The sequence below is a fragment of the Galeopterus variegatus genome, unplaced genomic scaffold (genome assembly GCF_000696425.1).
Source record: "Galeopterus variegatus unplaced genomic scaffold, G_variegatus-3.0.2 Scaffold2672, whole genome shotgun sequence".
Lineage (NCBI taxonomy): Eukaryota > Metazoa > Chordata > Mammalia > Dermoptera > Cynocephalidae > Galeopterus > Galeopterus variegatus.
Genome location: NW_007728783.1, coordinates 380337 through 390524, shown reverse-complemented (window position 1 = coordinate 390524; position 10188 = coordinate 380337). Strand labels below are relative to the sequence as shown.

At 40.2% G+C, this 10188-nt stretch overlaps 1 protein-coding gene and 1 non-coding gene across 3 annotated transcripts in view; one reads left to right on the top strand and one right to left on the bottom strand.

Annotated features, from left to right (window-relative positions):
- Nucleotides 1-10188, top strand: part of LOC103598575 (activating signal cointegrator 1 complex subunit 1) — a 76965-nt gene that overhangs the window by 23138 nt on the left and 43639 nt on the right. The window lies entirely within an intron of this gene.
- Nucleotides 1228-1300, bottom strand: TRNAI-GAU. The gene has a single exon. It is a non-coding gene; the product is annotated as a tRNA-Ile (tRNA).

The following is a 10188-nucleotide window of genomic DNA, read 5'->3' as shown; positions in this document are numbered from 1 at the left end:
CAAAATCTTATCAGTAGTTATTTCTGGATAGCAAAGAATTTATTTTCTTTCAGCTTATTATTTATTTATTTATTTATTTTTAACAATGTTGGTATAACAGGCAAATGTTATGCTTAAGTATACCTACCGTACTTGGCCAGGTAAAGGTCAGTAGTAATTAGTATGTGCTTGGAAGTGGTAGAATTATAGTTTGACCCAACTCTGATTGTAAAGCCTGCGCTCATGAGAGGGCAGAAAAAGGACATTAAGAATAAGTGAGTATGGTCTACTCTTTTGAGCAGTTTGGTGAGAAGAAAAAGTATATGTATGTATGCATTAGAGTTAAATTCCACAGTTCTGCAGCATAGAGTAACCGTACATAGTTTGCCATCTTCCTTTCACAGCCAGACTTTTTTTCATTTTTCTCTTATAAAAGGAAAACCTTACAGTTGGTAAAGTGAAAATTAAATGGCTTGTTTCCCCCTTGCTCTGACTGTCCCAGTTTTCTTCCCCAGAGCGAATACTGCTGAGAATCATTGTCTATGCATATTATTTTACACAAATGAGATCACATTACTTATATTCTGCAGTTCATTCTTCTCATGAAATATAACGTAGACATTACTTTAACGTCAGTGTATATAGGTATTATGAAATACTACTATATCAGTCTTTTGAAGCTATAGCCTATGTACCATAGGACTTCTTTGCTTAAAAATCTCCCATCATTTCACATCATCTCTTGAATTAATAATCCTCATTCACAGTCTTCCAGTATGACACCAACTTAATTTTTGATCTTTATCTCACACTACCTTGTACCTGCCCCAGGTCCCAGCTTACTTCACTGCTTTTTGGTGATCCTTTGTGTCTTTGTTATTATTGTTTCTTGTGACTAAAATTTCCATCATAATATTCCTTATCATTTGTGTTCAAATGCTGTCGATTTCCTTCTTGCCATCCTTTCTTCTTCTTTTTCTCAGGCAGACTATAAGATTCTTGGTGGCAGTGAGTATGTGTTTTTCAGTTTCATATATCCAGTGCCTTTTATAATGCATGGTTTATGTGTAGATGTTCAGTGAATGTTTGTTATTTAAGTCATTTATTCATTTAACTGATATACATAGATGCATTGAGTGCAGATAGCTTCTTGTCCTACGCCCATCCTCTTTGTAGCCTATTCCGGTCCTAACCCAACTATAATCTCTTCCACTTTTATCTTGTTATTATTTATTTATTTTTGGCAGGTGGCCAGTAGAGGGATCAAACCTGGACCTTGGTGTTATCAGCACCACACTCTAACCAACTGAGCTAACCGGCCAGTCCTTCTACTTTTAAATTACCCAAAGCACTTTGTATTGCTGTGTCATTACTAAAGTCTACTTTCTAGTCTATATAAAAATAAAAACAAAAATTTTGTTGTCTTAATAGATTGTAGGTCTATTAATAACAAGGACTATGCTTGCTTAGTTTTTTATTCTTGTAGTGACTAGCATGATGTCTGTATACAGTAAGAACTCGGGAATATGAATTGAATTGAACTGAATTAAATTGGGGGAGGGGAGAAGCCCAAGCAAAAGCCTGCAATTTGTACTTTCTAGGGAGTTTGTACAAACTCTGTGTCTGTAAAGATAGCTCTGGAATGTTTGGGCTTTGTAGCACTTACAGGCCTTTAAATAAGAGCTTTGGTTTAAAGCATTGATAACTGTCCTGTGTTTTCAAACCCAAAGTACTCTCTAAATGATAAAGCTGCTTAAGAATAACTTATTTTTTTATAGCAACCTATACTATTTTCATTTGCTTATGAAGAAGCAAAGGCATAGAGAAAGAAGCATTGTGAGTCATGTATAATCAAACAGAAAAGGATCAATGAAATAAGAATTGAAAGAATATACTGTTAGAAATATAGTGATGTGTTGTCAAATACAGTATCTTTGACATTAGTCTGAAATTTAGTGATAATGCCCAGGTACCCTTAAGTTCTCTTAATAGAATTTCAAAAATATTGGTCATCTATGAATTCACGCATGCATGCTTGCAACAACTCTTTATTGAGCACCAGTTATGTGTCAATTATACATTAATTTAGGTGCAGAGATAAAGTGAATGAGACAGAGAGGCAGACTTCATGGAGTGCACAGTGAATTGGTAACAGAGCAGAACTGGTTGCCAGGAGACGTGGATTCTAGTTCCTCTGTCACTGACTTTGAGCAACTTGACCTGTCTGTGCATCATTTCTTCCTATGTAAAAAGAGCAGTTAGACTAGAACGTTTTAAAGGACTTTAGTTTTTTCAAAGTTCTAAGTCTGTAAATCAGCAGAAATTCTACTTTTCCAGAAAGACAAGGCTGGAAACTTTTTTTTTTTTTCATGTGGTCTATTCAGTTTCCTTATGCTATTATTTCTTGCACTGTTTCTGTATAGCTGAACTCCTCGTCCACTTTTTTTTCTTTAATAGAATATAGAGAAAAGTGAGGCATCATTCTGTTGTGATTTGTAATTGAGGTGGATTTTGTAGCACACGGTATGTTCAGACTTAAGTTATGCTGTAATGCTGTAATATTTAGAAATATTCCAAAATTTAATGGTTCTGTGATGGAATTAATCAGAAACTTTTAAATCCAGTATGTCTTAATTTTGTTTTTAATTGGATGTTCATTATTATAAATCATAATTATTCTTTGTGTCCCTTATGCAATTTCTCCCTAACTCCATCTCCCTGTCCCCCTCTCCTTTTGAAAGTTCAGTGTATTATTGTGGTCTGTCTTTCTTTCCTTCCTTCCTTCTTTTTTTTTTTTTCCCCTAAAAGATGACTGGTAAGGGGATCTTAACCCTTGGCTTGGTGTTGTCAGCACCATGCTCAGCCAGTGAGCCAACCAGCCATCCCTATATAGGATCCGAACCCACAGCCTTGGTGTTATCAGCACTGCACTCTCCCGAGTGAGCCAGGGACCGGTCTCCCTTCCTTCCTTCTTTCTTTTTTCTTTTCTTTTCTTTCTTTCCTTTTTTCCTTTCCTTCTACTTATGGGTGAGGACATGTGGTATTTCTCTTTCTGTGCCTGACTTATTTCACTTAACGTAATTCTCTCCAACCTCATCCATGTTGCTGCGAATGGCATAATTTCATTCTTTTTTATAGCTGAGTGGTATTCCATTATGTACGTATGCCACATTTTCCTTATCCAGTCATCTGTCAATGGACATTTAGGTTGGTTCCAACTCTTGGCTATTGTGGATAGATCAGTAATAAACATGGGAGTGCAGGTATCCCTTCGACATAACTGATTTCCGTTCCTTTGGGTATATATACCCAGTAGTGGGATTGGTGGATAGTATGGTAGTTGTTTGAGAAACCTCCACACTGTTTTCTATAATGGCTGTACTAATTTACAGTCCCACCAACAGTGTAGGAGGGTTCCCCTTTCTCCACATCCTCACCAGCATTCGTTATTTGTTATAATCTTTTATTACTTGTCCTAAGCAATTGAAAGATTGAATACCAAACCTTTTGCTGAATGTTTGTCTGTGAATGGGGAGCTTACGTTTTCCTTTTTATGCTTTTCTGCACTTTCCATATTCTCAATAATGAACATGTGTTATTTTTGTAATCAGAAAAAAAAAATTAAGACAATTCTATAAGGAAGCACAACATCTGTCTTACCTGGTTTCCATGCCTTTAGTTTTTCCCTGTGTTTCTTCTTAAAAGCCCTCACTGTTTCCTATGGCTTGCCAAACAAGAGCCCAACCCTGCCTGACTCACAGGGGTCTTCACAGCTCGGCTTCCGACTGCCTTTCCTTTTGATTGCTGCCCTTCCCTCACTACAGAATTTCTCAAGAATCCTTGAATGTGTTGTCTTTTTTGATATTCAGTCTTTTGATTGCTCAGGACAAAAATTCTTTTAGAATCACCTTCCCTCTTGACTCCCATATATCAGGGAATCTACCACCTCCCACCCACAACCTGGGTGGCTTCTGACAGCCTCCTCACTTCCTTCCTACTCCCATCCTGCCTCCACAGCTGGCTGTCCTCCACACAGCAGCCAGATTATGTCTTTCTGCTGAAAACCCTTCAAAAGCTTCCCACCTCACTCAGTACATGCCACAGTCCATACACGGGCCTAAGAGCCTTGTGTGACCTGGTCCTTCCTGCTTCTCTGACTTGGTCATATCTCTCCCCAGTTTCACTCCAAATACTGGCTTCCTTACTGTTATCAATCACACCATGCATATACTTGCCTCAGATGTCTGTGCTTGCTGTTCCCTCTCTCTGGAATGCTTTTCCCTCAGGTCTCTGCTCAAATGTTACTGTATTAGAGAGACCTTCCCCGATCACCCTACCTAAAATAGTACACCCACCCCCAAACACATGCTACTCCCTCTTTGCCATTTCCTTTTTTCTGGGTGTGTAGCATGACCTGAGATAGTATAGTAGTGTGTCCTTGTTTACTGTCTCCTTCCACTTGAATGTTAGCTGCTTGAGGGTGGGGGCTTGTTTCGTTCACCTCTGTACAGGCATACCTCATTTTATTGCACTTCGCAGATACTGTGTTTCTTATAAATTGAAGGTCTGTGGCAACCCTACGTTGAGCAAGTCTATTGGCGCCATTTTTCCAACAGCATGTGCTCACTTCCTGCTTCTGTGTCACATTTTGATAATTCTTTTAGTATTTTAAACCTTTTTGTTGTCATTATACCTGTTATGGTGATCAGTGATCTTTTATGTTACTATTACAATTGTTTTGGGGCACCATAAATGGTGTGCATATAAGATGACGAACTTAATAGATAAATATTGTGAGTGTTCTTACTGCTCTATCAACTGGTCATTCCCATTTCTTTCCCTCTCCTTGGGCCTCCCTATTCCCTGAGACATAACAATATTGAAATTAGGCCAATTAATAGCTCTACAGTGGCCTCTAAGTGTTCAAGTGACAGGAAGAGTCTCATGTCGCTCACTTTAAATCAAAAGCTAGAAGTGATTCTGTTTAGTGAGGAAGGCGTGTCAAAAGTTAAGATAGGCCTGGGCCGGCCCGGTGGCGCACTGGATAGTGCGCCGCTTGGGAGTGTGGCGGCGCTCCCGCCGAGGGTTTGGATCCCATGTGGATACTGGTCCCCGCTCACTGGCTGAGCGCGGAGTGGGCGCAACACCGAGGGTTGTGGTCCCGTTACCGGTCAGTAAAAAAGACAAAAAGGAAAAAAAAAAAAAAGTTAAGATAGGCCTAAAGCTAGGCCTCGGGCCAGTTAGCCAAGCTGTAAATACAAAGAAGTTCCTGAAGGTAATTAAAAGCACTACTCCATGAACACGTGAATGATAAAAAAGTGAAACAGCCTTATTGCTGTTTGGAGAAAGTTCTAGTGGTCTGGATAGAAGATCTAACCAGCCACAACATTCCCTTAAGCCAAAGCCTAATTCAGAGCAAGGCCCTAACTCTCTTCAGTTCTATGAAGGCTGAGAGAGGTGAGGAAGCTGCAGAAGAAAAGTTTGAAGCCAGCAGAGGTGGGTTCACGAGGTTTAAAGAAAGAAGCCATTTCTATAAACAGAAGTGCAATGTGAAGCAGCAGTGATGGTGCATAAGCTGCAGCAAGTTACCCGGAAGATCTAGCTATGGTAATGGATGAAGGTGGCTAAAATAAACAACAGATTTTCAGTGCACACAAAACAGTCTTCTATTAGAATAAGATGCCATCTAGGACTTTCTTAACTAGAAAGAAGTCAATGCCTAGCTTCAAAGGACAGGCTATCCCTGTACTGTCTGGCTGCTGGGAGGAAAAAAAAAAGGACAGACTGACTCTTGTTAGGAGCTAATGCAGCTGGTGACTTGAAGCTGAAGCTAATGCTCATTTCCCCTACCCCCGCCCCAGTTATAAACTTTATTTGTAAAGCAGTTTTAGGTTTACAGAGAAATTGAGCAGAAAGTACAGATCCCATACCCTCCTCCCAGTTTCTTCTGTTATTAACATGTTACATTATTATGGTACACTTGTTTCAATTATGAGCCTGTATTGACCCATTATTATTAACTGTTTTACATTAGGGTTTCCTCTTTGTGTTGTACAGTTCTGTAGGTTTGGCAAATGCATAATGTCATGTATTCACCATTACAGTATCACACAGTATAGTTTCACTGCTCTAAAAATCCTCTCTGCTCCACTCGTCCCTTGTAACTCTGGCAACCACTGATTTTTTTTTTCTTTTTTTCCCCCATTACCTCAAACATTTATCATTTCCTTGTGTTGGGGACATTCAAAATCCTTTCTTCTAGCTAATTGAAAGCATACAATAAATAGTTAATTATGGTCACCCAACAGTGCTATACAACACTAGATATTATTTCTCCTGTCCAGCTATAATTTTGTATCTGTTAACCAACCTCTCACCATCCCCCCTCTCCCTTGCCCTTTTCAGCCTCTGGTAACCACTATTCTACTCTTTAATTTTATGTGATCAACTTTCTTAGCTTCCACGTATCAATGAGAACATGTGGTATTTCTCTTTCTCTTCCTAGAAGCCAATGCTCATTTACCATTCCAAAAATCCTAAGGCCTTTAAGAATTATGCTAAATCTACTCTGCCTGTGCTCTATAAATGGAACAACAGAGCCTGGATGATAGCACAGCTGTTTGCAGCATAGTTTACTGAATGTTTTAAGCCCACTGTTGAGACCTACTGCTCAGAAGAAGAGATTCCTTTCAAAATATTATTGCTCATTGACATCGTACCTGGTTACCCAAGAGCTCTATGCAAGGAGATTCATGTTGTTTTCATGCCGGCTAACGCAACATCCATTCTGCAGCCCATGGATCAAGGAGTAATTTCTACTTTCAAGTCTTATTAATAAAAGAAATACATTTCATAAGGCTATAGCTGCCATAGGTAGTGATTCCTCTGATGGATCTGGGCAAAGTAAATCGTAAACCTTTTGTAAAGAATTCATCATTCCAGATGCCATTAAGAACATTGTGATTCATTGAAGGAGGTCAGTATATCAACAAGAACAAGAGTTTGGAAGTTGATTCTAACCCTCGTGGATGACTTTGAGGGGTTCAAGACTTCAATGGAAGAAGTAACTACAGATGTGGTGGAAATAGCAAGAGAACTAGAATTAGAAGTACAGCCTGAAGGGGCCGGCCCGGTGGCGCACTGCTACAGTGCGCCGCTTGAGAAGTGCGGCGGCGCTCCTGCCGAGGGTTCGGATCCCACATACAGACGGGTCGCTCACTGGCTGAGCAAGGTGCGGGAGCAACACCGAGGGTTGCGATCCCGTTGCCGGTCCCGGTCCGGTACGGGCGCAACACTGAGGGTTGCGATCCGATGCTGGTCACGAAAAAAGACAAAAAGGAAAAAAAAAAAAAAAAAAAAAGAAGTACAGCCTGAAGATGTGACTGAATGGCCGCAACCTCATGATAAAAGTTTAAAACTTCAGCAGGTAGAGTTACTTCTCATGGATGAGCAAAGAAAGTGCTTTCTTGAGATGGAAACTATTCCTGGTGAAGATGCTGTGAACATTGTCGAAATGACAGAAAAGATTTAGAATATTACCTAAACTTAGTTGATAAAGCAGCAGCAGGGGTTGAGAGGATTGACTCCAGTTTTGAAAGAAGTTCTACTGTGGGTAAAATGGTATCAAATATCACTGCATGCTATAGCGAAACTTTTCATGAAAGAAGAGTCAATCAATGCAGCAAACTTCATTGTTATCTTAATTAAGAAATTGCCATGGGGCTGGCATGTTAGCTCACTTGGTTAGAACGTGGTGCTGGTAACACCAAGGTCATGGGTTTGGATCCCCATATCAACCAGCTGCCAAAAAAAAAAAAAGAAGAAATTGCCACAGCTACCCCAAACTTCAGCAACTAACACCCTGATCAGTCAGCAACCATCAACATCAAGGCAAGACCCTCCACTAGCAAAGAGATTACTGCCTGCTGGAGGCTTAGATGATCATTAGCATTTTTTAGCAATAAGGTAGTTTTTAATTAAGGTATGTACATTGTTTTTAAAGATATAATGCTATCGCACACTTAATAGGCTACAGTATAGTGAAAACAATAACTTTGATATGTACTGAGAAAACAAAAAATTCATATGACTCGCTCTATTGCCATATTCACTCTATTGCAGTGGTCTGAAGCCAAACCCACAATATCTCCGAGACTTGCCTGTGTTCCTGTCACCTATGAGCTTATCGTCCCTTCCTGTTTGCTTTGAGATCTTGTTCTGTTCATTCCCTCTATTGCCTCAAGTTTCATCTTCTTTTTCTATTGGACAATTTCTTGTTAATAGCATTTTCAACTTTCTTCTCATTGAAAACACACACAACCAACCTTCCCTCAACTCTGTATCTTCTAATTCCCAAGGCATTCGTTTCTCTCCTTCCTTTCAAGTTTCTTGAAAGGGTTATATGCACTTATCACCTTCCCCTCCTCTCCCTACTTTTTCCCTTCGTCCTCTGTCACAAGACTTCTGTCTCCAGTGTGCCAGTGAAACTGCTTTGACAAAGGTCTTTAATAGTGAGAAATGAGTAGGCATTTTTGCTCCTTTTCTTACTTTCTTAAAAAAAATCATCTATGTTTTGTGGGGGGGGGGTTTAACTCAAAATATTTTAACATTTACTTGTATATATTTGTGGGGTACAGTGTGTTTCATTACATGCATATGCTGCAAAATGATTCACTTAGGGTGGATAGCATAGTTTTGTACCCGTTAGTCTACCATTCCCCAACTACACACTCCCTGCCAATCCCCTGGCCTCTGGTAACCATTGGTTCTACTCTCCACTTCTATGAAAACTTTTTTTTTAGATTCCACATGTGAGTAAGATCATATGGTATTTGTCTTTCTGTGCTTAACTTCATTTAACATGATGGTTTCCAGTTCCACCCATATTTCTGCAAATAATAGGATATCATTTTTTTTTTTTTGTCTTTTTTCGTGTCCGGCAACGGATCGCAACCCTCAGTGTCGCACCCACACCTCGCTCAGCCAGTGAGCGGGAACCGGTCTGCATGTGGGATCCAAGCCCTCGGCGGGAGCACCTCCACACCCCCAAGCGGCGCACTGTAGCAGTGCGCCACCGGGCCGGCCCATAGGATATCATTTTTTTTAATAGCTGTAGCATTCCATTGTGTATATATACTATGGGCTTTTTATCTGTTCATCCATTGATGGATAGTTAGGTTAATTCGATCTCTTGGCTATTGCGAATAGTGCTGCAATGAACATGGGAGTGCAGGTATCTTTTTAATATATCAATTTCATTTCCTTTGGGTATATACCCAGTAGTGGGATAGCTGGGTTGTAAGGTAGATGTATTTTTAGTTCTCTGAGAAACCTCCTTACTGTTTCCCACAGTGCCTGTACCAGTTAACACTCCCACCAGTAGTGTAGGAGAGTTTCTTTTTCTCCACATCCTCACCAGCATTTGTTATTTTTTTGTCTTATTGATAGCAGCCATTCTAACTGGAGTGAGACAATAACTCATTGTGGTTTTAATTTTCATTTCCCTGATAATTAGTGATGTTGAGCATTTTTTTCATGTGCCTGTTGCCTGTTGGCCATTTGTATGTTTTCTTTCGAGAAATGTCACTTGAGGTCCTTTGCCCATTTTTTAACTGGGTTATTTGGTTTTTTGCTGTTGAGTTGTTTAAGTTCCTCATGTATTCTGGTTGTTAACCGCTTGTCTCATGTGTAGCTTACAGACACTTTCTCCCATTCTGTAGGTTGTCTTTTCACTTGATTGATAGTGCCCTTGCTGTGCAGAAACTTTTTTTTAGTTCGATGTAGTCCCATTTATGTATTTTTGCTTTAGTTGCCTGTATCTTTTTGGTCTTGCTCAAAAGAACACTGCCCACTCCCATTTCGTGTAGTGTTTCCCCTATGTTTTCCTCTAGTAGTTTCATAGTTTTGGGCCTTAAAATTAGGTCTTTGGTCCATTTTGAGTTGATTTTTGTGTATGTTGATAGATAGGGGTCTAGTTTCAGTCTTCTGCATGTGGATATCCAGTTTTCTCAGCACCATTTGTTGAAGAGGCTGTCCATTCCCCATTGTATATTTTTGGCACCTTTGTCAAAAATCATTTGGCTAGGGGCCGGCCCGGTGGCGCACTGGATAGTGCGCCGCTTGGGAAGCCGGCGGCGCTCCCGCTGAGGGTTAGGATCCCATGTGGAGACCGGTTCCCGCTCACTGGCTGAGCGCGGTGCGGGCGCGACA